The sequence below is a fragment of the Camelus bactrianus genome, chromosome 2 (genome assembly GCF_048773025.1).
Source record: "Camelus bactrianus isolate YW-2024 breed Bactrian camel chromosome 2, ASM4877302v1, whole genome shotgun sequence".
Lineage (NCBI taxonomy): Eukaryota > Metazoa > Chordata > Mammalia > Artiodactyla > Camelidae > Camelus > Camelus bactrianus.
Window position 1 is genome coordinate 11,202,440 of NC_133540.1, and position 26,088 is coordinate 11,228,527.

General features: G+C 40.4%; 1 long non-coding RNA gene across 4 annotated transcripts in view; it reads right to left on the minus strand.

The window, feature by feature from the left end:
- The window catches only part of LOC141579463 (uncharacterized), a 118,504-nt gene that overhangs the window by 13,419 nt on the left and 78,997 nt on the right, over positions 1-26,088 (minus strand). For all 4 annotated transcript variants that reach the window (XR_012510964.1, XR_012510962.1, XR_012510963.1 and 1 more), the window contains 2 exons: positions 23,429-23,614; positions 20,733-20,953 (listed from right to left, as the gene is read on the minus strand). This is a non-coding gene — a long non-coding RNA (uncharacterized LOC141579463). The remainder of the gene's footprint in view (positions 1-20,732; positions 20,954-23,428; positions 23,615-26,088) is intronic.

Sequence of the window (26,088 nt, forward strand, 5' to 3'; positions counted from 1 at the left end):
AGCTTAGAATGTATAAAAGCATTTAAGTGTGATGTTTATTTACATATTTATTTACTTTCAGCCTCCTGCTAAAAGAGAATTTAAACAATTTTTTAAACACAGCTTAACAACAATAACAACAAAAAGACAAAAGTGAGAGTGAAAAGAAAATGGAGATTCAATACTTAAATGAAACCAGGGGGAGGTAAATTCATAAAAATGGATGCCATGAAGTCAGGGTAAGTGTTAAAGGCCGACTAGTAATTCAGCTGTAAGATTTTTGGCAGCTAAAGCAAAAAGAAAAAGATGAAGGGGCGGGTGGTATAGCTCAGTGTTAGAGCGTGTGTATAGCATACACAGGGTCTGGGTTCAAGCCCCAGGGCCTCCACTAACAGATAAATACACCTAATTACCTACCCCCCCCAAAAAGAGCCCCAAAGAAAATAAAAAGAGAAATTTGTTTCCTAAAAAAACCTGATATTAAATTTAGATTAAATACTTAAAAAAAAAAAGAAAAATAGAAACAAATGAGTGACACAAGCGATAATGCCCGTGAGATAAATCTGCGGTGCAGCTGGCAGGTCCCCATGTCCCACGTGGGAAAATCTGAAACATCTTTCACACCACCCAGAGTCATCCTCAGCCTACCCCACCCCTCCCCCTGTTAAATGCAGGAGCACAGCCAGGGCCGGGCCTTTGTTCTCTCTGTGTCATCACAGTGAGACAGGATGGAAGGGGGCAGAGCACAGCCATTCAAGGAAGGCCAAAGCAATTAACATCAAAATGGTGAAGGATTCAACCCCCAATAGGCCCTGAGGCTCAGGATGAAGAGATTTAAGTTCTAGCAGATCTTGAGCTTCATTACACACCCATTGTAATAGTAACATGGTGAATAACAAGCCCCCAGGCACCATGGCAGTCCCAAGGCTAGACAAAAATGGTCAAAGCGTGGGAAATTGCCAACTCCCTGTGAATTCCAGCCCCTTGCCCTTAGGCTGGTCCTTCTACTTATTAGCATATGAAACCACCAAGCCCATGAATACAAGCAACACAGCACCGCCTAGGGGTCACACCTCTCTCTCCCGCTTCAGAGAAGGCCCACACTCTGTGGAGTGTGTACCTACTTTTAATCTGAGCATCAAACCCCCACACATCGTGGAATATCTCTTGCCTTTCAACAAATCTCTCTGAATAAATCTACCTTTACCCAACAGTGGCTTGCCCTTGAATACTTTCCTGCATGAAGCCAAGTACCCACATCTGGCAGGGCACACCCAAGGGGCTCAACCAAAGCCTGGGACACTGCCCTTCTCATGCCCCACTTATTTTTTCTAGTATCAACAGGACTGGGTTGTGAAGGGAGCTCTAAGGCCCCGGCTAAGGGACAGAAGCAGCCCCAAGGGCTCAAATTGGTGGGCAGCCTCTCCCCAAGCAGGGGCCCTGGGGTCTGCCCGGTTCTCTATGTTTCTTTGTTGTGCTGACTCCCCAGCCACAGAGCGTTCTCCCTAGGCCTGTCCCCACAAAACCCTTCTCTCCAAAATACAAGCACATCATGTCACAGTCCTCTTGTTCAACCAGGAAATGTTCAGCCCAATATTTCCCTCCCCAGTAAAGTACCTAACTGTCCTCCCTCCAATCCCACCACTTCTTTCTTTGTGACAACTCTGCACTCTCCACCCACCATCTTGAACGCAGGTGCCTTGCTGGCTGGGACCGAGATGTTTTAGTCTTACACAGCCTGCGTCCTTTCACTTTCCCTTTCTACCTTAAAAAGCCTTTCCTGAGTCTCCCACCCATCTGATTCTGAACTTCACAAAGTGCTGTGTTTACGGTCACTATGTGCATACATCCCAGGTTTTGACTAGGTTTCCTTCACAAGATCAACATTAAGGCGCTGCATCAAGAAGTTTAAAGAGGCTATTCTTACATCTGAGCGGAGGAGACTGCATAAAATTTAAATGGCTTTGAATAGACTGTTAACCCGGGACAGAGAGGTCGCAGGTCCTAGTCAACAGTGTCATGAGGCAAAATGTTCTTCAAAGGCTCAGAGTGGCTTCTGAACACGGAGTCGGCAGGGAGGAGGTGACAGGCAGTGAGTGGAGTGTGTGACAGAGCTTACGCTCCCCCAGCTGGGGAAGAATTGAATTTTTTTCTAGTTTTCCAAACAATTTCTTACTACCTTTTTCTCCTACTGTCACATACCATTTCCTACGAATTAAGAAAATCAATATCAGTCATTTGGGCCACTTGGGAGAAGCTACATGATGCCATTCACAGGGCTGGGGCATGACAGCCACGCCAGTCTAGGTTGAAAGACCAGTGGGGGTATTTTCACGGTAATCACGGGCATGCAGCAAACTCCCCAGCTTCAATGACCTCATCTCAAAGTTGGGGCCAATAAAACTACCAAGCAAACTGCGTGATGATTATGGCCAACATCTGTTTACTAGGTAAGTGCCCATGACAGCTGCCGCTTAATGGGGAATGAGTATGACTAACGAGGCCCAGTCTACCTGGTCACACGTGCCCTGCCTTCCTGCCTTTGTGCAGCAGCAGAGCTTGTTTAGCTGAGATGAACGCCCCCAGAGCAGCCCCGACGGGTAAGCTCCCAGCGCTGCACGGCGAGGTCTGTTCCTTTCCTTCTCAGAGCTGATCACAGTTTGCAGTCATCTGTTTTTATGTTTATCCATTTTGTAACTGCCTCCACCCCGGAGTTTTGCTCAAGCAGCACAGGGCCAGGTATGTCTTCCTCCCTGCTGGATATTCTGGGCTGGGAGACAGCCGAGCACACATCTGGCTCAGGTGCTGAAAGGAGAGGGCAGAAGGCCCAGGGGCCCATGCTGAACTGAGGCCCCTGCACCCAAAATTATGGTCTGACTTTGGGCAAATTACACAGTCTTCTTTACCCTGAGATTCCTCATCTGTCCATGAAAATAACTGCCCATGGCACACAGATTTACCAAAAGGAAATAACCAAATTCACAACCTATTCAAGGGGCTACCAGTGCATCCTCAACAGACAAATGCTGCCTTTACGACTCTGACACACGCGAAGCGGGACGTCCACACACAGTGAACACTGCTAAGTGCCAGTGTGTTAAGTGCTTCATGTGTGCTATAATACTCTTTACAACTTACAACAATCCCAGGTAGAAACCAATATTATCATGCCCATTTCACAGATTCACCAACAGGTTAGGAGAGGTTACATTCTAGTCCAAGGCCCCATGGTGAGGAAATGGCGATTTAAACCTGAATCTGGGCCCAGGCCTGGGCTCCATCTCTCTCCCATCCACTTGACCACTTGCCTATGAAATCCACCTGTCCAATACACAAGTTTGCAGCCTGCCAGCTCTTGAATGCAATGTTTGCCACCGTTTCTCAATGTTCATTAATTACCATAAACTGTTCTCAGGAACCACTACAGAAAAGAAAGGTGGGCTTACGTCCCTGCCCACAAAGAAAAGGAATTCTGCCTTCTCCTGTAATGTGCAGAACACCTTCCCTACACCACCAAATACTTTTGTATGCTTCCTCCATGTTTATGTTTGCACACGGCTTATTAAATTAGAAGGTACCTGAAGTAATTCCATCTCGGTTGCTTTCCAAGTTTGCAGATTATCCATAATCATTCTGTGACCGAAAATACTACAGTGTGAATGAAAATACTGCAACCATGTAAGTAAACAAAGAATGCTGAAACCAAATCATCAGTGGCTGCCAACACACCCCAGTGAAGACAGGCCTGCAGCCCAGCCTCTACAGCCACTCACAACGGTGCCCTCTGAGCAGACTCAGAATAAGAAAGGACAGGATACTTGCCCTAGATAGCTAGGTGCTTGTCTAAAGAATGAATTCAGTGAGTCAAAATATTTGCTTCCTCCCGTACATGGAAAAGCACTAAATTCTTGAACTTGAGATACCTGGCTTTCTTTAGATAACAAGCAATCTTTTATTGTTCCAACAACCTTGTCTTTGTTGTAAAGCTCCTATATATCCTAGCTCCTCCTCAACCACTTGGGAACAGTCCCTCCAAGCGATCTGAGAGTCTGTCATCCCGGCTCGAGTCCTCCCGCCAAATAAAACATAACTCGTAACTTTTAGGCTGCACATGTATTTCAGTCAAAAGTTTTGGACACCAGGAAGGGACCCAGAGCAGACTTCTCTCCAGCTGAACTCTCAGAGTAACCGGAGCCTTGGTACCAGCATTGGCACTTTGTGCCCATCTGCCTCCTTGGGGAATCCAGATGAATTTGGGTGAGTCTCTCCTGGTTCTCGGATCTCCCAAATTGGTTGATGATCCTGAGTTTTATTTTGTGGTGTATCCAGGTACCTGGCCCTCCAGTTGAAAGATACTGGGGGGGAATAACCCACCCAGTGGAGACATACTGGGTGGGGCCTGGTTGAAAGATAACAGGAAACACCCACCTTGAGGAGACGTCTGAAGTGGGGCTGGTGGAAACATACCAGGAAAATACTCACCCAGTGAAAACGTCCTGAGTGAGTCCCAATTGTAAGACACTGGGTTCAGGACTAAGTGGTTAGGTAAGAGGCTGGTCTAATGTTGTCCTCGATTTGGTTACCTCCATTGAATTTTTCGGAATAGAAGTAAAACTCTTATGAGGAACCTTTCAACTCCAAAAATGGGACCCTCCTCCTGGCTGGTAACAGCTTTCTTGGGTGATGGAGAAAATTACAGGAATGGTAGAGGCAAAGACTTCATGCCATAGTGTTGTCCCTGCGGGAAATCTTACCAGCAATTTTATTCTGAGAACCCGACCTTACAATGGGAAATAGAACTTTCAAAAAAAAATTAAAAAAAAAAAAACACAGAACAGAAAAGAAAAAGAAATGACAGATTGCCAGCCTCCAACTAATACACTAGCCAGGTTTATATACGTACAAAACTTACAACATTCATTAGGAATTAGAAAAAAAAAAACTCACACTGAAAGTAACTAACCAGGCCTGATAAAATATTTTTTGGAATTCTGAACTTATAAGAACAAAATCCCATTTAGGGGGAACTTGGATTTCTCTTCCTGTGTCATTGAAATGTAAATGTTTTATCTTTCTCTGGGTGTTTTATGTGTGTGTATGTATGTATATATGTGTTTCTTTTTTTTTAAACGACACCTTGGACTCTGTCATACAAAAGGTACTAGTATTGTGTACATATTGTGGCCACGCAAATAAATTGGGATTCTCAAAAATCCTTTGATTGTACCAATTTTCAGATATTTTGCCATCTTAACCGTTGTTCCATCAGCCTGGACCACAAAGGCTTTTAGCTTTTGGAAAGTAAACTTTTGAATTTTATTTAAGCAACACCCCCACTGTCATGTGGAAAAGCCTCTTCATCTTATTGGTTTAAAATCACTTTATATATATATATATAAATTGATGGCCATATGATGGATCCTTTAATTTGGGAAAACTTTTAAATTGGTGAAAGTTGAAAGAGCTCTCATTATAAACAGCCGTTTTATTGGTACCTATTAAAATCAAGTTTAAAGGTAGAAAAATATATCTAATGGTTAACCTAAGAAATTAGTTAAAAAAAAAAAAAACTGGTTTGAAAACCTACATTTGTGTTTTTCCTTTCCGATCAATGGTTTTAGGGATGTTAATAAATACTTAGAATAATTAATGTTAATTAGGCTGAATAACTGGAAAAAGGATTGTAAAAATGTCAAAAAAGATAAAGATAAGGGGCTTATCCCAAATGGATAAATATTTTTATATGGTTATTTTGAATGAGATAAATAAAATGGACATTTTTGGATTTAGATACAAGGTTTTGATACTACACTATGTAAAGTAAAAAAAAAAGGGCCAAAGAGATCACCTACTCCCCCCCAACATTAAAGTTCAAACAAGTCACTTTGGCACAGTTTAAAATATATGTATTTATAGAGCTAAAAAAATACATATTTATAGACTGAAATACTTGATCAATGATTGGGACAACAGACCTATTAATCAAATTGAAAATTGAGAAGGGCCTAAGCTCTTTGGCTGAAACTTGGGAATCCCAGAGACTTTTCTATATAATTAGATACAATGCACACACACAAAAAAAAAAGCTTCTGACACTCCTTCTAGAAATAGGAATTACTGATTAAACCTAATAAATATAAAAATTAAAGGTACGAGATTTAATAAAATTGAGATAAAGTTTGTAAAATTGGTATATTAAATGGGCTTTATATAAAACATTTGCTTAATTATATTGTGGGATAGATATATTTCAATGGAAAAACGCTTCCCATTCTTGGTATTATAAGGCTGGGCACATATCTGTCCCTTAGAAAATATTAATTGAACAAAGTAAAGGAAACCAATAGAGTTTCGTGAGCCTTCCAATATAAGGTAAAATTAAAAACTAATATTCAGTGGCTAATAGACAATAAAGTAAGAGGTTTACCCTGGGTTTAACTTATAACCCAAGGAAAAGAGACCTCACTAAATACCTTATGCAAGCTTTGGAAGACATGCTAAAGTAAATCTTAAAGTTTTAAAACATGGAATTCTTTGTCTACAGCTCTTCTCACTGATACAAAAAAAAGCCAATTAAGGAGATACAATTGGATCTGCGTGACAGAGCAGTTCTCTGGGGAACCGGAAGCGTCTGCCTTTGTCTTGCAGATCAGAAATATAAATACAGCAAACAGTGACCTAGAATGAGCCTAATTAGCTCAACGAGATAATACTTAAGGCCAAGAAATTTTTGGCATTTTAGAACTCATAACTCTGACGTGTCCTTCAGCATTTGTCAAGAAATCTTAAATGTCGGTTTCATAAATAGTAAGCCTTAGTGATTTGAGCAAGCAAATTCAGCTTATTCCAACTATTATTATACCTATCTTATAAGTAAGTTTTAAAGTGAACCTATGAGATCTCTAGCTTTTGTCTGTTTATAAGCCTGCGTACACATTATAGATGTGAGATATTTCTACAGCTGAAAAAAAAAATCAAAGTCAAAGATCTCTGCTTATTTGACGTAAAAAAAATAAGAGCTTAAAAATTAAGTATTTTTAAAATAAAAACTGACCAAATTGACTTTCAGCGTTACGTGAACTGGAAAATATTCAATATTAAGATTACACTTGGTATTGTTTAGTTTAAGTATGTTCTAATTAATATAGACATCTTTAAAGTCATCAATATTAAGTACAATACCTTTACCGTACCTAGTTTTAATGAAAGTCAAATAAGATCCTGTTATATCTGTTGCAGAATTGTCAAGAAAAAAAATAGTAATGTGGTGTAGTAAAATTTTAAGTAAATTAAATGCAAATGAGATGAGAGCTTTGGGTAAATTTTTAAAATATATTTTTAAAATGTTTGGTTAAGATACTCTCTAAATGTTTGGTATCTTTAAATTCTAGAGTTGTGCTAAATTGAGTTAAATGATAGGAGTTTGTTAAATAGCTATGACACTTTCAGATAAAATAAGATTGTAATATGAATTATTTAACATTTAACTTACCCTTACAGAGAAAGTAAAGGTGTTTAGAAATATTAATAAATGGTTGGTGCTACCCTGAAATAATCTCTATTATTAAGGGTATAATCTCAGTATCCTAGGAAAGTAAGATAAATGTGTAAAGGAAGATATATGAATGTAATTATATTTTGTTAATAAAAAATAGTGACTTTCTTCTGAAGCTGGTTACTTCTGAATGGAAGAGAAAATAAAGGACACACTAATGTGAGTATAGAAAGCTGTGGAACGCTTGTGGAAGAGGAACCCTGAGGAAAGGGTTTTGTACGTTGTCGGAATTGTCTAAGTTTAGAATCAACTTGGGCAAAGTAAATGAATCTTAGAAGTAATCTGGTAGAAGACTAGATTTGGTTTTCTCTCTGTTAAGATGACAAAATTTTCTAAAAATGTTAATCCACTTTCAATAACAAATTGTAAAGCTTCTTATACCACATAACTGACCTGTTCTGCTTTTACCTTTAACGTATTTTCTTGTTAATGAAAAAGAACTACTTTACAGTGATCTATATGTTTATCTGACCAAGTGTTCTGAAAACTTTTAACAAGCTCCCCAAATATCAATTTCTAATTAAAGTTCTTTTAATCTCCAGTTAAGTTTGGGATGCTACAGAGGGCCCCTGAAACATCCCAAAGAGAGATTTTAAAGTAGTAAGTTTCATTTGGCATGTTAAATAACATGGTATTGTCAAATGAATAATAGATCTTCCTAGGTTATATTGTATGAGAAAATATTATTAATATAGATATTCTAGAAATTATATGGATTCCCTAAAATTCTGGTATATCTGAAATGTTACCAGTCATAATTCTAGTTATAGTGACCAGCTTTCTTTATCGATTATAGTGTAACGTTGTTTAACCATGCTTTTAAATCACTTGTCATTTATATACAGTTGTTTCCTTCTGATGATTTTGCAAATTGCTTTCTCTTCAAGGAGATTTATTGATTTCAAATGAATTTCAAATTATAGCACTGAACTAAACTGGGTAAGTAATTTTAAAGGTCTAATGGATACTCTGAGTAAAAGAATTAGTTACATGGGACTGAGTAAACTGGTGAATATGGTTATAATTTTTGATTTTGTCTGAAATACTACTGGCTTTTAACCTGTTTCCCAGACATAAAGAAACTCTTCTCCTCAAGCTAGTTATGTTTCACAGAAATTTGATAAATTATACTTATGTACGCAGACTTGAAACAGTTATCTTTTCTCTCTATCTGACCCCTTAAGAGACTAAAAACTCTAAGGTCCCCAGTGGCTCTATCAGACAAATGAGGAAGATCATCTCCTAACAGATATAGCAATCTCAAAGTATTTTAAGGATTTTAAAGAGAAAAGAATTTACCTAAATCTGTAAGGCAGAAATCCATGACAAGCCCTTGACGAGGCATTCTGGGCCTAAGAAAACCTTATTAACATTCTACCCTGAGAGTCCTTATTAAAAGTTCCAACACAGCCAATTTAAAAAAAGCCTATATAATCAAATAATCAGACTTAGCTTGTAAATAAATTAATCTTGATTTGACTATATTTGAGAAAACTGAGGGTAACTTTAGAGAGAAAAAAGATTATATTTTAGTGGATATTAATTTCTAGTTTTGTTGATTGAGGTCTATATTTACTTAGACATTTCCCAGATCATTCCTTGCTGTTATGTCACATTGCTGTAAAGTTTAATTGAATTATGAAAAGAACACTCTAGGTTTGTTTCTGAGGCTCAGTAATCTATCCTTGGTAAAGATCCAATGCCCCATGACCAGAAGCCAGGGGAATATACATACTGGTACAGGCATGACTTAAAGAACTGTCTCCAACCTGAATGGAAGGACCCTTTATCAGGTACTCTTAACAAGACCATACACACCAAAGCTGAAGGAAATGGACTTTCAGATTCATTTCCTATCAGAAACAGCCCCTGCAGTGCACTGGCCTATAGAGCACTGCTCACCTTAAAACAATGCCCAAATGGAGAAGAATCTACCAGGTCAGGATGAGAAGAAGTCAACATCTGAAGAAGACTGCAGACCCAAGACACAGAACCAGGCCTGTATGCCAATTACTTTGATAATTTCTCCTACCTTTGATTATGAACTACTCCAGCTGCTGTTTATGGTAAATTACCTATGTCTAGTACTTCTGTGTTACCTTGGTGGGTTTCCCTACTCCAAGGCTCTAACTAGATAGCCCTCAGAAACGTTATTCTAAAAAGAAATTACAGTTCTGTTTAGGCCACTATTGATCTTACAAGGTGGGAGACCTCACCTGGCCAATTAATACCTGCTCTGACCCTGACCATAAATATGAAATTTCTGATAAGATCACTCAAACTCAATCAGGAACACAAGGAAAATTTTAACCCAAAAATATAACTTCTCGACTATTAAATTCTTACTCATGACTTTATAAACGTTACTAGCTGAATTACTTATATTCTGTCTATATAATAAAATTGTTGTCTGTTACATTTCCCAATGTGTAACTAGGCCTACAAAATTGATGATGGCTAAACATCTTGAAGGAATAGATAAAATTTATAACTCTGTGTAAAATAATTGTAATAGTGTGATTCTAGTTATGGTAATGAGCAATGAAGGGTAAACAATTCCTGGATCATAATAGACTAGTAAGACAGGCGATCCAGAGAACTTTTAGTATCAACAGGGTCTGATAAAAAACTAACACCTTGAATGGCAGCTCAGAAGATACTTCACCTGAACTAGGAATGAGCCATCCTAGCACCCTGGGACAAAATTGGTCATGAAACGTCTCTCAAAATATTGGTCGAATTTAGGACCAAGGGGGAGCACTGTTAATGAAAGTACTGCAATGTGAAAGAAAATACTGTAACCATGTCAGTAAACAAAGAATCCTGAAGCCAAGCCATCAGCAGCCACTGCCACACCCCAGCGAGTACAGGCCTGCAGCCCAGCCTCTCAGCCACTCATATTGGTGCCCTCTGAGCAGACTCAGAATAAGAAAGGACAGGATACTTGCCCTATATAGCTAGGTGCTTGTTAAAGTATGAATTCAGTGAGTCCAAATGTTTGCTTCCTCCTATACATAGAAAACCACTAAATACTTGAACTTGAGATACCTGGCTTTCTTTAGATAACAAGCAATCTTTTATTGTTCCAACTACCTGGTCTTTGTTGTAAAGCTCCTGTATATCCTAGCTCTTCCCATACCTCTTGGGAGCAGTTCCTCAGAGTGATCTGAGAGGCTGTCATCCCGGCTTGAGTCCTCCCGCCAAATGAAACACAACTCTTAATTTTAGGCTGAACGTTTATTTCAGTCAACTCCCAGAATAGACACAACTCATTACTTCTGTAATGGAATACACTGGATCAGTAACCAAAAGCGTGTTCTAGTCCTGAAAAACTACTGGTTCCTCTTTCTTCCTGTCATTATACAGTCCCACCAGAACTCATTACTTTGCTGTCTGCTCATCTGGTAACCAAACTCAGAGAAGAGTCAACTCAGCAGACTGCCCTACTGGGGAGAACAGCCGGCAAAAGCACTGTGGGTTGCCTGCCCTCCCGCACGCTCTGCTGACCCCTAGTGTCCTCCGTGGAGACCAGAGCAACAGAGCTGTTCCCAACAACTGCAAAGTCCCACACGTTAAGAAAATCATTTTATTTTATATGATATGTTACGTATATACCCATCTCTGAAAACAGCTTTGCCAGAAGCCCAAACCTTCAACATTAATCAGCAAAGGCAAATCCGGTCCCTAAGTGAATACAAGTTTTAAGACGATGCTAAGGCCTCCAAAGTTCTCTCCATGACCATCAATCAAACTGCCTGCAGGTCTGCAGCTGCAGGCGGCAACATGTCTGCTTTTAAAGCAAACCCATCCTGCCCTCGGGTGCTACAATGTCCCTCTACGCCCTCCCATCTCAGGGTAAGAGCAGCCGCTGCAGAACCTCACAGGGCAGCACTGACAGGACTGGACACAGAGGATCAGAGCTAAACAAAGCCTTCTGATGACACTAGCTTGTCACTGTGTCACTTTACAGATGAAGATATATATAGAGAGAACTGGGGTGATCTTGCTCAAAGTCACACAGCTAATAAGTGGCAAAGTCTATAACTCTGCTCCTCCCTCCGGCATGACGCCCCAGCTGGGATGCCCACAGGGTTCTCTCGTGCCTGCCTGACCAGTCCTTTCCTGTCACTCATAACCCACCACAGGGTCTGAACCTAGCCTGACTTTTCAGCATCTTTTACCTCCAGTCTCTCAGGAACAAGGCTGCTCGGGCCACTGTATGACTTCCGGCTTCCCAAACCCTCCGTGCTCTGGGTGGTCTTGCCTGTGCATCCAGCACCCTGCTCAGAGGCTCTTCCTCCCCTGCAGGAGGACGTTTCCACTCTCTGTAGGGACACCACCTCAGGGAAACCCTCTTCTCGCCCTCAGCACAGCAGGTGTTCCAGGCCACATCACGAGCTGCCCCATTAGGACTGTGGGTGCCCAGGTTTGTCAGTCAGACCAGAAGCCTCAGAGCAAGGGATTATGCCCGGGTCTCCCTGCAAACCTTCTGCCCGCCTAACAGTCCCCAGCCAACAGGTCACCTGGAAGTCACAGCAAGTGCCCCACCCAATCCAGAAGTCTCTTCATTTACCAGCACCGCTGAAGACTGGTTTCCAACCTTTGGTCAGTTTTGCACAAAAAGGCACCTTCCACTGTGAACCGGGGGGGGGTTTTGCTTATGCTACTCACCCTTACTGGAAACGTCAAGGGAAACCAAAAGGCCTTTTCTCGACAATTTTTTGATGACAACCTCCCACCCACAATACTCAAATGTTCAAGAGAATTGGGTCCACGTGATTTTGTTTTCCTTACGCTGTGGCTCAAAACACTGCGGGTTTCTTTCTCTTTTGAGGGTATTTGTACTAAGTTTATAGGCTTTAATCTGCTTTTGTCTCACTCTTCAGTATCCCTAGCAGTTGCCACTTCTTACTCCCTTCAGCAGCCTCCCTCCCAACATCAAGTCTAGGAAATCAGCTGTGATGAGGGGCCCAGGGGCAGTCACAGAAGATGCAACTAAGGCACAGAGAGGCGACATAATTTGCCCAAGGTGATCAGCTTCAACCCCTAACAGTGTGTGTCACGTCCCTCTGTTTAACTCTTATGCTAAGCAAGTTAACTTTTTGTAGATTATAGTTATAAACAGATGAGGTATCAAAATATACACAAGGACACACATCAAATCTAAGATGTTGATTAACTCCACTATTTTGTTTCTATTTATTTTATTTCTCTTAAAAAAATTAAGAACCTCTGCAGTCAATAATGCAAAATGTTACTGGGTTTTAAATCCAAAATATAGAGGTGTTAAGTGTGTCATTGCTCATCCTTATTTGTATGTTCACAAGACAAAATGATTTGAAAGACTCTCTCCCCTCCCCCTACTCACTACTGGATCTCACCAGAGCTCCCAGTCCACACATCTAACAGCCTTTCATTTACCCACAGCTGAACTCATCAGATTTTCCCCAGAATTCCCTCTGCAGGTTTCCCTCATCACAGCACAGTTGGACTATCATTTACCTCATTAATCCACCCAGAAACCTGGGCCTTACTCCATTCTAACTTAACAGACAGCATTCATCCTTTCTTATTTACCATCGAAACATGTCTTCAATCTGTTCGCTTTAACACACTAACCGTCCCACCGCTCAAGTGGAAACCACCAACACTGCACTCCTGGACTCACGAGTCTCCCAAGTGGCCCTAAAGCCGCTCTCCCCTACTTGACACAAATGGGATTGTGTCACTCCCGCGCTTTTAGGACTCTTTTCAAACCCACTCTTCTTAGAAGAAACTCCCAGTTCTTCACCTGGTGAAGGTCTTTGCCGTCAAACTGTCAGCTCAGGGAGGGCAGGACACGCCCTCTCCCCTTGGCCCCACCCTCTGGCAGAGCATCAGCATGGGAGGACCTGCTGAGCTACACCAGCTTGTATTCTAAAGCTGGTCTTGATTTCTTAGCAAACTGCTTCACTTATCCATACAAATCCAAGGTAGATTAGAAAGATTTTAGATGTTGAGCTAGACTATTGATTTGGGGATTTTGCACTAGCAACCTGCAAGTACATGTTCTAATGATTCTGTCTTCTAAAAATCACACCCAGATTTAAGTAGTACTTGTGGAATGTCTTCGGAGTAAAAGGGACTGTACTTTTACTGACTTTATATTTTATAACATGAACAAACCGGACAGGGTCACAAATGGAACTGCCTCACAAGTGACAGAAGACAGGTGAGAGGCATATAGCAACAGGTCACAAAGATGGTAAGAGAAACGTTGATTCTCCAACCCCCCAAAAAATTTTTTAAAGAACCGAATACTCTGAATTTTGAAAGTAAAACACTATCATATAAAGAAATAAAATAAATAATCCTCTTCATCAGTGTTTCAAGATCTGACTGCAGAATTTTTAGCAGGCCATACTGAATCCTAGCACAGAAAAATCAGATGGACTAGTGGTGAGTAAGTTCCAGGGAAACGGCAGCAATTCCTCCACTTGTAAGAGGACACACACTCAATTGTCGAAGGTGATTTTAAACCACATTCTGGAGAAATTCAGAAGATTCAGGCACCGATTCTAGATGGTGATGACACGGAAGGACGGGTTGGATGCATGCTTCTAACTGAGTCACCGGCATTCTTACACTGCAGGGGGAAATGGAGGCTCTCAGTTATGAGCAGAGATGTTCCTGTCATGTCTCCCAGGCTGTGCCTCGGGGACTCAGTGCCCTGCAGCAGCCTGGCCCCAGGCGAGGACCCGCAGCGTGGCCCATTCAACCAGGAGGGGCACTGTGTTTGAGAAAGCCCATCCCCGATGGGAGAAAGAGGGGCTGGTGGGGTTGTGTATACCTATAAATGATCATAGAAATACACCTGCATACATTCATTTGATACAATTAATATTAGCAGGCTTTTTAACAAAATTTCAATTGTCAGTGTTAATTTTACCATTCCTTTCCTCTTGTCCCCTGCACTCTGAGACAGGCTTAGGCTCTCTCACACCTGCAGCTCTGATGCAATAGTTGTGAAGTCATTTTACTTTGCTGCAAGTGTCCTCGCTCCCCGTGTCGCTGTGACTGTCGTCTCTTAATACAGTCAAATGTCTTCCTGGATCTCTCCCTGATTTCCCTGCTCCTGCTTCTCAGATCCTGAGATAAAGAACAAGTGAAGACACATGACTAGAAAAGGCACTGTGGACTTGACCAAAGTCCTCAGTGACCCCCTAGGTGAGTGCTGCCCACCCCTTACCTTCGATTCTCAACGTTCTGCCCAGGGTGACATCCAGAAAGGAAAGAGTCTTGGGCCCAATTAAAAGCTGTGAGGCTTGGGTGCAGGGAAAGGTGCAGGAGCTGGTTCTGGAGCCGGGCCCCTCCCCACCTCTGCTACTCTCTCTCCCGTGGCCCTGCCCCCAAGCCCCCAGGCTCCCTGATCTTCTGTCCTTCTCTTCTACACTACTCCAAGCCCTTTTCCCCTTCCTTTATTCCCTGATTATCCCCAGCTGTAGTGATTTTTTCATCACAGCATCTAAAAAAATTTCCTACAGCTGAAAAAGAAGTCTCCAGAGGTCAATACCCACATGGTGGTTCCTGAAGAGAGCCCCTGGTTAGGGGGACCCTCACCAACACTCACAGGGCATCAGACATGTTGCAGGGTCGACCACCCCCAACAAGAGTTTGCTGTGACCCCTATGCCCGCACAGCATCCCTGTTCACAAAACTGTAGTTGGGCCACTTATCCGTTATTAAGAAGCAAAAGTAAAAAAATTGCTCATGTTTCTTACTAAAATTATCTATGAGGTGGAAAAAGAAATTGTAATAGAAAAGAACAAATTTGACTCCATGTTAGATGTGTTCATTTGGCTTTAAACCTGTACCCTGTTTTCTAGGCTAAGACTTGTTATCTCTGCACCTTTTGTAAAAGAAAGTTGCCTTTAGCCTGAAATATCCAGGAAGGCCTATTCTGCGGGCTCTGATCTTTAAGGATGTTAGCTCTTCTACACTTATGTAGAGATGGCAAGTTGCAAAATAAAGAATAAATTTTGTTTTTTTTGAGGTTTTACAGGGGCGCCATGATTTGACCCACATGGACACCTGCAAGAACAAAGGATTCCAAGGAAATCAATTCGTACAGCAAGAAGTTTGCAACAACCAACCACACCCCCACCACTTTTTAGTATAAAAGGAGACTGAATTCTGACTTGGGGAAGAGAGTTCTCCTGGATATCAGTATGCCATCTTCTGAGTCTGCCAGCTTTTCAAATAAAGTCACTACTCCTTACTCCAAAAGCTCATCTCCTGATTTATTGGCCTGTCATGCAGCAAGCAGAACGAGTTTGGACTTGGTAAATAAATGACTGCATTAGAGGTAGTATGTCTCCACTGTTTCCTCATTTCCAGTATGTCACAACCAATCAATTTTATATGCTGTTTAAGAACACGACCAAAAAACCTATTATTCGGTATTGATTCCATGGAAATAAAATTATTTCTTCTCCTTCAAAACTTTGTTCTTTTCTATTTTATTTTGTTTTGCTTATTGAAAAGAAAATAAAAGTCAAATCATTTTATTTCACGTATTTTTATAGCTACATATTGTAAATACTACAAAAATATTTAAATTGCAATAAAAATTGTTCATATATTAGTATAAAGATATATACACAATCAAAGCAGAGTAGGAAAGGAGTGGATATTTACTAAAAATCCACTGCACATCCAGTCTTTTACAAGCATATCCTGGAATATAAGCTCTATTATCCAGGGGTCCACCACCCCCATTCTCACTGCCGAGTCCCATAGTAATCAACCTCCAAAGCACCAGCATAGAACCACGCGATCACTATTTTAGGTATAAATGAGGGAATTAGCTCATTCAATTCTAAAACAGAAACCTTAAAATAAATACTGAACTTATTTACAAACAAAGATAATTGGACACAAAAAAGTACAGTTTCTCCCCCAAGTCACAAAGATAATTACTGATAAAGGCAATATTTGAACTCATCTGCCTGATTCTAAAAACTAAGGTGGAAATCCCCTTCGACTGTGGAGGTCCAGCAGCACAGCCTATCACCCTATCTTTGTTCAGATCTAGCATTAGACAGCCTGAGACAGCACCCCATTCCTATGGAACTCGAGGGCAAACGATAACAATAAGGATTTTATATTCAGTAGTTTCTTGGTCTCATTTATATAAAGTGTCAGCAGGTCAGCAGAAAACTCTGGGAAATATGAGTGGGTCCAGAGCTTTTTGCTGATAAGAAACAATCTATCAGGACAGAGTGACCTTCCCATGAGAGGCCTCATGGACATAAACTAAAGGCAGCTTAGCAATGAAAACTAGCAAGACCATGGAACTCAAGCAAGAAAGATCCCTGCCATCCCCCACCCAGTTGCCTTTTCACCCACATGGACAAGATGGCAGAAGACCCAGGTTCTTGTCCAAGTTACACCATCATGGATTCTCACCCATAAAAAGTTATGACTCTATGCTGTCTTAAGCCCTTTCCAACTCAAATATGATGACACCAATATCTCAGCAGAATGTCTATGTCTTCACTTTCTCTCTTCTATTAGGATACTATATCTATGGCCAAAAAGCAGAAATCCAATTAAAAACACCATGCACGAAGGCTGGTGAAAGTCTGCGTAAGAGAATTTGTTCTCACGCTCAGTGAATGAAAACTCAGAAAAAGTGTTCCTTCTCCCTCTGCAAGTGGGAGGTAGCCTGATTGTGTGTGTGTTTTTGTGCACGCGTGTGTGTGTGTAAATCAAATACAATGCATTCTGGGATGTGTACAGATTTTTTTTATGTTACTGTCATTTCATGAGGATGAGCCAACCTTTAAAGTAACTTGAATCTAGTGTTCTGAGAGAGTCCCAGGATCTTTTGATGGAGGAGGGGAAAGGGGAAAGGAAAGGAGGAAAGAAGTAAATGAAGCAAAGGAGTAAGAATACTACTAGGGAAAGGCAAGACTTTAATTTTGTTCCTACTTGCATCACACACAAATTAGGGACTGGCTTTCCCCCATGTCTCATCAAGCACTGAGTTGCAGAAGAAGAGGCGACAGCCCATTTCTCACTGAGATTGTGACTGTACATGGCATCTTATAGACACAAATTATTTACCCTGATCAAACACTCTAGCAGCAGGCCGTAATTCTCCTGTTTTGAGAGACAAGAAAACAGGAGTTCAAAGAGGATGTATAACTTGAGAAAAGTCAGAGGACCAGTAAACTAAAGAGGATGAATTCAAACTCAGATCTGAATGGAGAGTCTGATCTTCCCACTCCCAGGGCTGGAAAATCCTTAACAGACAGTCTTCCCAGCTCCCTGCATTGTTCCTGGCACCAAGCATTTCCCATGGCGATGGTATCCTGTTCTCACAGACACAGTGCTCTGTGCAGCCAATAACCTCCATTCGACCTTGATCATATATCTGCCTCACTCACCAGGCTTCTCCATACAGGCAGGAAAGCTGGCTTTCAAGTGCGTACAAAGCCACCCCTGTTCTTACCTGGGCTCTTCAGCGGCTTTTCCAGCATAAAGGCAGCCATGAAAGTGCTCACAGTTTGTACATGAGCCACACTACCTCTCTCCATCTGTCTCCCCACCTATACTACTTAGCTATGACCATTTTGAGAATCATGGAAACAAATTTTTAAAAACAGAAAAGAAACTATTCTGTAACAAGTACTTAATACTTACAATTTTAAATGACAAGTTACAAAGTGAGTATTTACAAATTGAATCTGCCTTCCTAGGTGTCAGTTTTAACAGTTAAAAAATATAATAGCAAAAAATTCTCACTTACAAAATTAACAAAAACATCAACAATAATCTGGAATAAACTCAAAAACAATGCCCATATTGTAAATGGAGAAACACAGGACTGTACTGAGGGGTAAAGTAAGAAGTGTGAATGCAGAGACATCAACATATTGTATGGAGGAAAGCAGTTTTGTAAAGATGAACGTTCTCCTAAGAATAATTCAAAACTTACTAAAAAATCCCATGACAGCTCTTATCTGTTTTTTTTTAACTTGAACAAAATATTTTGGAACTCTTCAGGAATCATAAAGTCATAATACTAGACAAGAAAATTGGGGATGGAAAAAAGAATAAAAAAAATCGCACTGTCAGATATTAAATAAATTTTTACAATATGTAAGATATAGCACTGTAGTAAGAAAGTAAGACTGACAGAAATAAACCATGAGCTCAAAAAGAGACTCTAGTGTACATAAATATTTTGTACAGTTGGGATTTCAAATCAAAGAGCAAAGTATGAATTCAATAATTGTCTTGAGACAATCAGAGAATCACCTGGAAAAAACAAATTCTATTCCAGTCATAATGACCACAAGATAAATTACAGATAGTGATGTAAATATTAGAAAGTACTAATAACAGCAAATACAAATCTTTGCTTATAGTAATTCAACTTCTCCTCACTATAAAAAGTAGTATTATCATCTCCATCATAGAGATTAAAAAATCCTACAGAGGAGATATATACCATTATAAGAAAGTATTTCTAAGAATACTATCAAGGATAAAACCCAAAAAGAAGACATTTACTGTCTTAAGATTATTTTCGGCCACAACAAAAATAAACCTACTGAACAAAATGAAAGGCAAGAAATGACAAGAAAAAGCTCTGTGATACATGTTAATGAAGACAAGGGGTTAATGTTCACAACATACAAAGAGCTGTCACAAAGCAACAAGAAGCACCCTCACTTAAATGTGTGCAAAGGACAAAAGGGATCATTCACCTTTTAAAAGTCAGATGGCTAATGAGTGAAAAATGCTCAATACCTCACTGGTCATCAAGTGCAAACTAAAACAATGAAAAAGCAATTTTGCTCATCATATTGGCAAATGTTTTTAAAAAATATTCTAGGTAGTGTCCATCTTTGAGAGAACAAACTGAGCGATCTTTTTGGAGGATGATGTGTCAATGGATATGTAAACTCTGAAAAATGTGTGTACACACAGACTGAACTCCATTTTAGGAATCGTTTCGTTTAGAAAAAAAATCAGTTCAAAAAGATGTACTCATCAGAGCATTTACACAGCACTGTTTACAATGGTGGGAAGAAAAGCTGAAGTGAAATCATATCCAGCGATAGAGAATTGGTTACATAAGTTATTCTACATCTTTTCATTCCCCGCAGGAGAAGGAATTTCTAGAGTCACTTGAAAGGAGCCTGTGATGTATGTAATTGTCACATCCAGGGACTAAATTTCCAGAAACCTTAACTAAAGGAATACTCATACAAGATCACAGGAATGTTTGTACAAGAAGGACGCCAGTCAAACACCCTTTCTGACAGTGGAAAATGGAGAAAACTTAAGTATCCACCAACAAGACAATGATGCGGTAAATGAAGGCGAGCTGTGGGCACTAAGGGGCAGGCATTTTGGCGTGGTCCAAGGCCTTGTCCACAGTACTCTCCCACCAAAGGTGTCCTTACACAAGTGACCAAATCTACTGCACATCAGGAGACCCCTCTACTCTATCTGAAAGGACCGGGTGAGTCTGGAGTGGGAGGACGTCTATGATATACACCTCAGTGAATAAACCGAGCTGCACAAAACACATAGTATGGCCTTATTTTTCAGTAAAGCATATATACACACACATATACATAGATTTCTCATATACATGTATGTATGTATGTGTATATATATATGACAGGCATAAAGGTCATGAAATATATACACCATATTGTCAGCAGTTTTTACTCTCAGGAAAAAAAGGGGAAGGGATGTAGGGGCCTTTCGGTACCACCACAGTTCTCTTTTCAGTATTTCAGTTAAATATACTTGGAATTTAAAAGGTTATTTAAGTCCGAAGTAAAATGGACGTTGCCTCCACAAGACAGAATGCTATACTGGTCATAAAAATCATGCCAGGGGAGAGAGAATACTGTAGAAAAAAGTGTAATAAGCCGAATGGAAAATGGAGGTCTCCACAAAGTAAACAGGCACAGAGTGCTCGCTCGTTTTTATGACAGACGTAATACACACTGATGAAAAGAACAGAAAATAGATGTTAAATTGTTAATTATTATCTCTGAGTAGTGGGACCAGGATAGACCCTTTTGTCCCTTTTTTTAAGACTTATTATATTAAATACACATTATTTTTCATCTGAAAAAAGCATTTTTAGATGTCTAGTACCACACATTGAAAAAAATACACGAGTACTTACAGAAATAACTAGGAGACACGGCAGCAGCGTCACACAGTGTAGAACGGGCGATCCTGAATAACACTGCGCAGTTACATAAGGACCCACAAAGTGAGAGCACCTGCTGTAACAGGGCGTGGCCCCCTTCTATTTGTCAGTTGTGTCTTCAGGGCTGAGGCAGTTCTGAGCACGGCCAGTGTCAGTGCTTGTGTCTGGATGGATGCCACTGGAGGTGAGGGCACCTGCAAGCCGAGAGGAAGAACAGAAATCATCCTCTGCTTTTTCTGTCTTGTTTCTTTGTTACTTTTGAAGAGAGGTGTAAATAAGAAAAACTAAATCTTCCCTACTAAAATTTCAGTAATGAAACCGTTTTTAATGTGTTCACAACTTATATTCTGCCTATAACTGTCTTTTCAAAAAAGCATCATATTTTTTAAATGTTAATTAACTCAGTTAATTAACTACCTGTTGAAACCTATTAAAGAACATGAAATGCACTATGTAAAATCACCACGCCTGCAGTGACTGGCACAGCTGTCTTGATAGCAGTGCAGTCAGCCCCCACCATCCCGTGGCCCTGAGCTCCTGATGCTGCTAAGAGAGCACGCTGCCACCTCAGATGGAGAGAAACGGTGAAAGCCTTTTCTGAAATCTACAGCACTGACAAAACATAACTGACAAATCCCAGGCTCCTTTGAGGCTGTCATTTTCTGTTTCTGGCCAACTCCCGTCAATGAGCAGAACCACCCCATTCCCGAGCCATGGGACTCACGTGGGAAGCAGTTTTGGAGAAATTTCCAGGTATAGAATGTAAAAAACTATACATAGATCTCTGAAAAAAGAAAAGATGCAATACTCTGATTTGGGAAGAAACTCAAAATATTCTCCTAAGCCTTAGTAGCTGGAATGGCTGGGCATCTCCTAAGCCACTTATTTATTTCACAGCCAGTGAGCATCTCCCACAAACCCTGTTTCCCTGTGTCTGCTGGGAGCCTCAGGCACACTGTTGTTGTCGATCTTATAAGTCACAGGGCTGAGGCGTGTGTCTCACGCCTGCATCTCCCACACAGGCTCGCCTCCTAGCCTCACTGTCTGAACTTGGCCCCATTTCCTCACCTGTTTATTTGGTATCTGTTCTTCTGTAAGCTGCCTGAAATGCTTTTTGGAACATGTCAGAAGAATCAGTGGGTAGAGAAATGGACAGATGGACAGGTGAGAGTTGGGGAGACAGAGTGACTCCAAGAAAAGGGAAACAAAGAAAATTTCCTATGCAGAACCCACTTCTAGTCAGGGAAGAAAACCACCACGGAGAAGTGTGAAGAGGCAGGTGGCTTAGGACTGTTTCCTGGATTCCATGAAAAGTCACACCAAGAGATGAGAGGGTAGAACTATAAATAATAAAAGAAAAAAGCATGCATGATTGAAAAATATATCTACAATATGTACTTTCTAAAGAATAGATTCAAATCAGCACGGCCCAATAACAAAATACTTGGGTATTTACAGAAGTGAGAATCCCATCTCCAAACCACAAGGCATCCCTTCGGAGCACTAAGAGTCTACACGGGACGGTCATAAACTTGTCACCGCAAAAGCGATGCTATCCTGCCCTTACGAGGAATGAGCAGCTGTGCTCGGGCTGCCCACGCGTGCCATTTACACCCCACAGCACCTCTACCGGAGAGGGACGCCTAGCGAGCCCCATCTCTGCAGGACAGAAAACAAGTCCAGGAGAGGCTAAGCCAACCTACCAGTTCTCCATCTCACAGGACTGGTCACTCCACAGAAGGACTCGAACTCGGACCCACGTTTGTTACCGCAGTACTACCGTGATTTGTGTGCTTTTTGTGTGTATAATACATTTGTTTCCGGCATGAAAGGATATTTAACAAATGTTCGGTTGTCTTGTCTATCTCATTAGCTCACAATCTTTATATTTTTGAATTGTACTCTTTTCCCCTGGAGAAAGGAACGGAAAGAGCGAGGGTCAGAATGAGATGGGGCTCCATTCTTTATCTGTTACCACATCTCATCCAGTCCCCAACAAGGGAGAAGGAGCAAATGTTCTCTTCATCTTTAAAGAGAGAGCTCCACTGATGGTGACTTACTCAACTCCAAAACCAAGTCTGGGGGAAGGGCACAGACAGCAACCAGAGAAGTATCACCCGTAGGAAGGAGAAAAGAGATCAGGGGAGGGCTCAGGGGGTCAGCCTGATTTAATTTCAATGGATAATATAATACCACAGACTAAAAATACTAGCATGCAGTGAATTTGCTATTTCTTGACATCTAGCAAGTTTTCATAGCCCGCATGAAACATTATCGTGAACTAGTGAAAGGAAGAGTCCACACTCAGGGAAAATCAATGCCACAGGCAGGCTGAAACCCATGTTGGAGGAAAGGAAGAGAAAAGGCATAGTTAAGAAGAGGGGAAAGTCTGGGAAAAAGACATCATCACAAGGACTCTCCAGCATCATCCAGCAATCATATAATCATTCATTCAAGAGAGAGTTACTTAGGTCCTATTTTGTGCAAGATTTTACACAGGGCAAAGCAAGAGTGCAGCATCCATGGTGGCAGCAAGTGGCGGGGCTATAATACAATTCTGATCCTAGTACCTTGCACAATTGTACTCAGTATAAAGGCAAAAAAATAAGGTAAAATAATACTTGTAAACTCTACGCATTTTTGAAAAAAATTAAAGAAGACCTAAATACCTGGACAGACACACCACGCACATTCCTGGATCAGATGACAGCGCTCTTGGGATGGCAGTGCTTCCCAGAGTGATCTGTATACTCAACGTGGTCTCGATCACAATCCCAGCGGGCTCCTCTGCAGTAACTGACTAGCTGCTGCTACTATTCATATGGGAATTTGAGGGACTCAGTAACCAAAACGTACTTGAAAAAGAAGAAAAACATGAGAGGACTTGTAATTCTCAATTTCAAACCTTACAACTGTATCTCCAGGTGAGATTAGAGGCCATTTTTAAGTTATTACTGGGTTTATCCTTATTTTCAAAATTCTGTACAATGAATATACCTGTTAGAATAAGAAAAATAAAAAGTAAGGTATCTTGTAAAACATGCAAAGTGATTCATTCATTAGGAAAAAAATTATTTTAACTATAAAGAGGTAAACAAATATCTAGTGAAAAAGGACTACTTAAAAACAAGTGTGCATTTATAATTTTCATAAATTGAAAACTGAAAAGCACAAAAACATCAAGTTTCTAGGGAGACTAGTGAAACATATTAATAGTTATTTTCAAAAATTCTAATTGAACAATGAAAACTCAAGAAAGGGAAAATTGTGATTGACACCCAAGTGCAAACACATGGAGAGCAAAGGCCTAGAAATCACAGTTCCTTTAAATCTCCTTCTAACTCAATAGGAGAGGAAATTCCTCACTTAGGGGACAGTGGAATCCCATACATAAGACAGGATACACAGTACAAACTGCAGTAGTATCGGGAGTGAATTTCTTAGAATTCTAATGTTACAACATTGCTGAAAAACTATAAAAACACTGACAGACAGATTAAAACACATAGTCATATATATTATATTGAAACATATGAAGTCTGCTCCCATGTTGCATAGAAATACAAACATATATGTTCATTTATAGGCACTGATTACTTTATCCCAGATAGAATATTTCAACTAAAACAAAAAATCAATAATACACTCCTCTTGACAAATCTACTTGATAAGTTACTCTGCTATGTAACCATAATGTGTTTAAGATAGATCTAAAATTAGTGAAAAATCTTTGTATGGTTTCTTGAATTGTTCTCAAAATTCCAAGCTTAATTTTCAAATAGATCTGAGCAGTATTTCTATATTATCTTTTCCCTTGTGAAATGAACAACACAGTCTGTTGTCAAAATTCTGTCCTTACAATGATTCACGAGCACCGTTTCCTAACAAAACTGCTGAACAGCAAGGCACTATCCAGACACTGTGACCAAATAAATGAAACACAAGGAAGACAGTGACCCTAACCTGGAGGGCTTATAATCTGTGTCAACATCGGGTTTTTATTTGATTGGTTTGATTGGGTAGCAAAATAAAATCAATCAAGTACTTTCTGCTTTTAGCATTCTGTAAGTCATGACTGTTTTTAGTGTCATGAGAAGGAAAGACTTAAGCATGACTTGATTAGGTCAACTAGCAACAATCATCACTGGAGAGTGAGTAATAAAGAAGTTAACTGATAGAAATGCTTCTGCCTACATGAGACCTAAAATAAATCTACACTGATATCCGAAAGGAAAATGAGGAGATGAGGTCCCCAATGAGAAAACAAACAAGGAATCAAAAAAGGAAAGACGTTTTCATTAACGATTCCAGGCAGTAGTGGAGCATGGTGGTGAGGATCACAGATGTTTGGGACGAACATGAGTGCCTGAACTCCCACAGCACTGGGTAGCTGTGAAACTGATATTTCAGAGAAATTTTCTGCATCTCAGTCTTCTATCCATACACTGGGGATAACAACCGCACCCATCTCCTTGAACGGTCCTACGAATTAAGTTATTTTATATATAAAATTTTAAATAAAATACCTCAGATTTTAAATAATACCCCAAAAGCACAAGGAACAAAGAAAACGGAGATAAATTGGAGTTCATCAAAATTTAAAACTTTGCTTCAAAGGCACCATCCAGAGAGTGAAAAAACAACACACAGAAGAAATTTTTTTCAAATCATTTATCTGATAAGGAATTTGTATCTATAAAAAAAACAAGTACCTCCTAGAACTCAACAATAAAAAGGCAACTCAATTAAAAGGTGAATAAAGGATCTGAAATGGTATTTTTCAAGGAAAATATACAAATGGCCAATAAGCACAATTAAACGATGTTCAATATCATTAGCTGTAATGGAAATCAAGTCAAACCCACTAGGAGAAACCGCTTCACACTCACAACAATAGGTTATAATAAAAAAAAGAGTAACAAGCACTAATAAGGACACAGAGGAAGCGGAGCGCGCAGCCCTTGCTGGTGAGGACGTAACACAGCGTGGCCACTTTGGAAAACAGCCTGGCAGGTCCTCAGAGAGTTGAACATTTGGTTTCTGAATGACCCAGCAACTCTGCTGTCTGGGCACAAACGTAAGAGAACTGAAAACAAATGTCCACATAAAAACTCCTACAGGAATATTCATGGCGACACTACTCATCACAGCCAAAAAGCAGAAACAACCCAATTTCCTATCACCTGATGAATGGGTAAACAGTGGGGCCCAGCCATACAGTGGAATATTAGTCAGCAATAGCAAAGCATAGAGTACTGACCCAGGCCACAACGTGGACAAACTTTGATAACGTTACTCAGTGTGAAATAAGTCAGTCACAATAGACGGT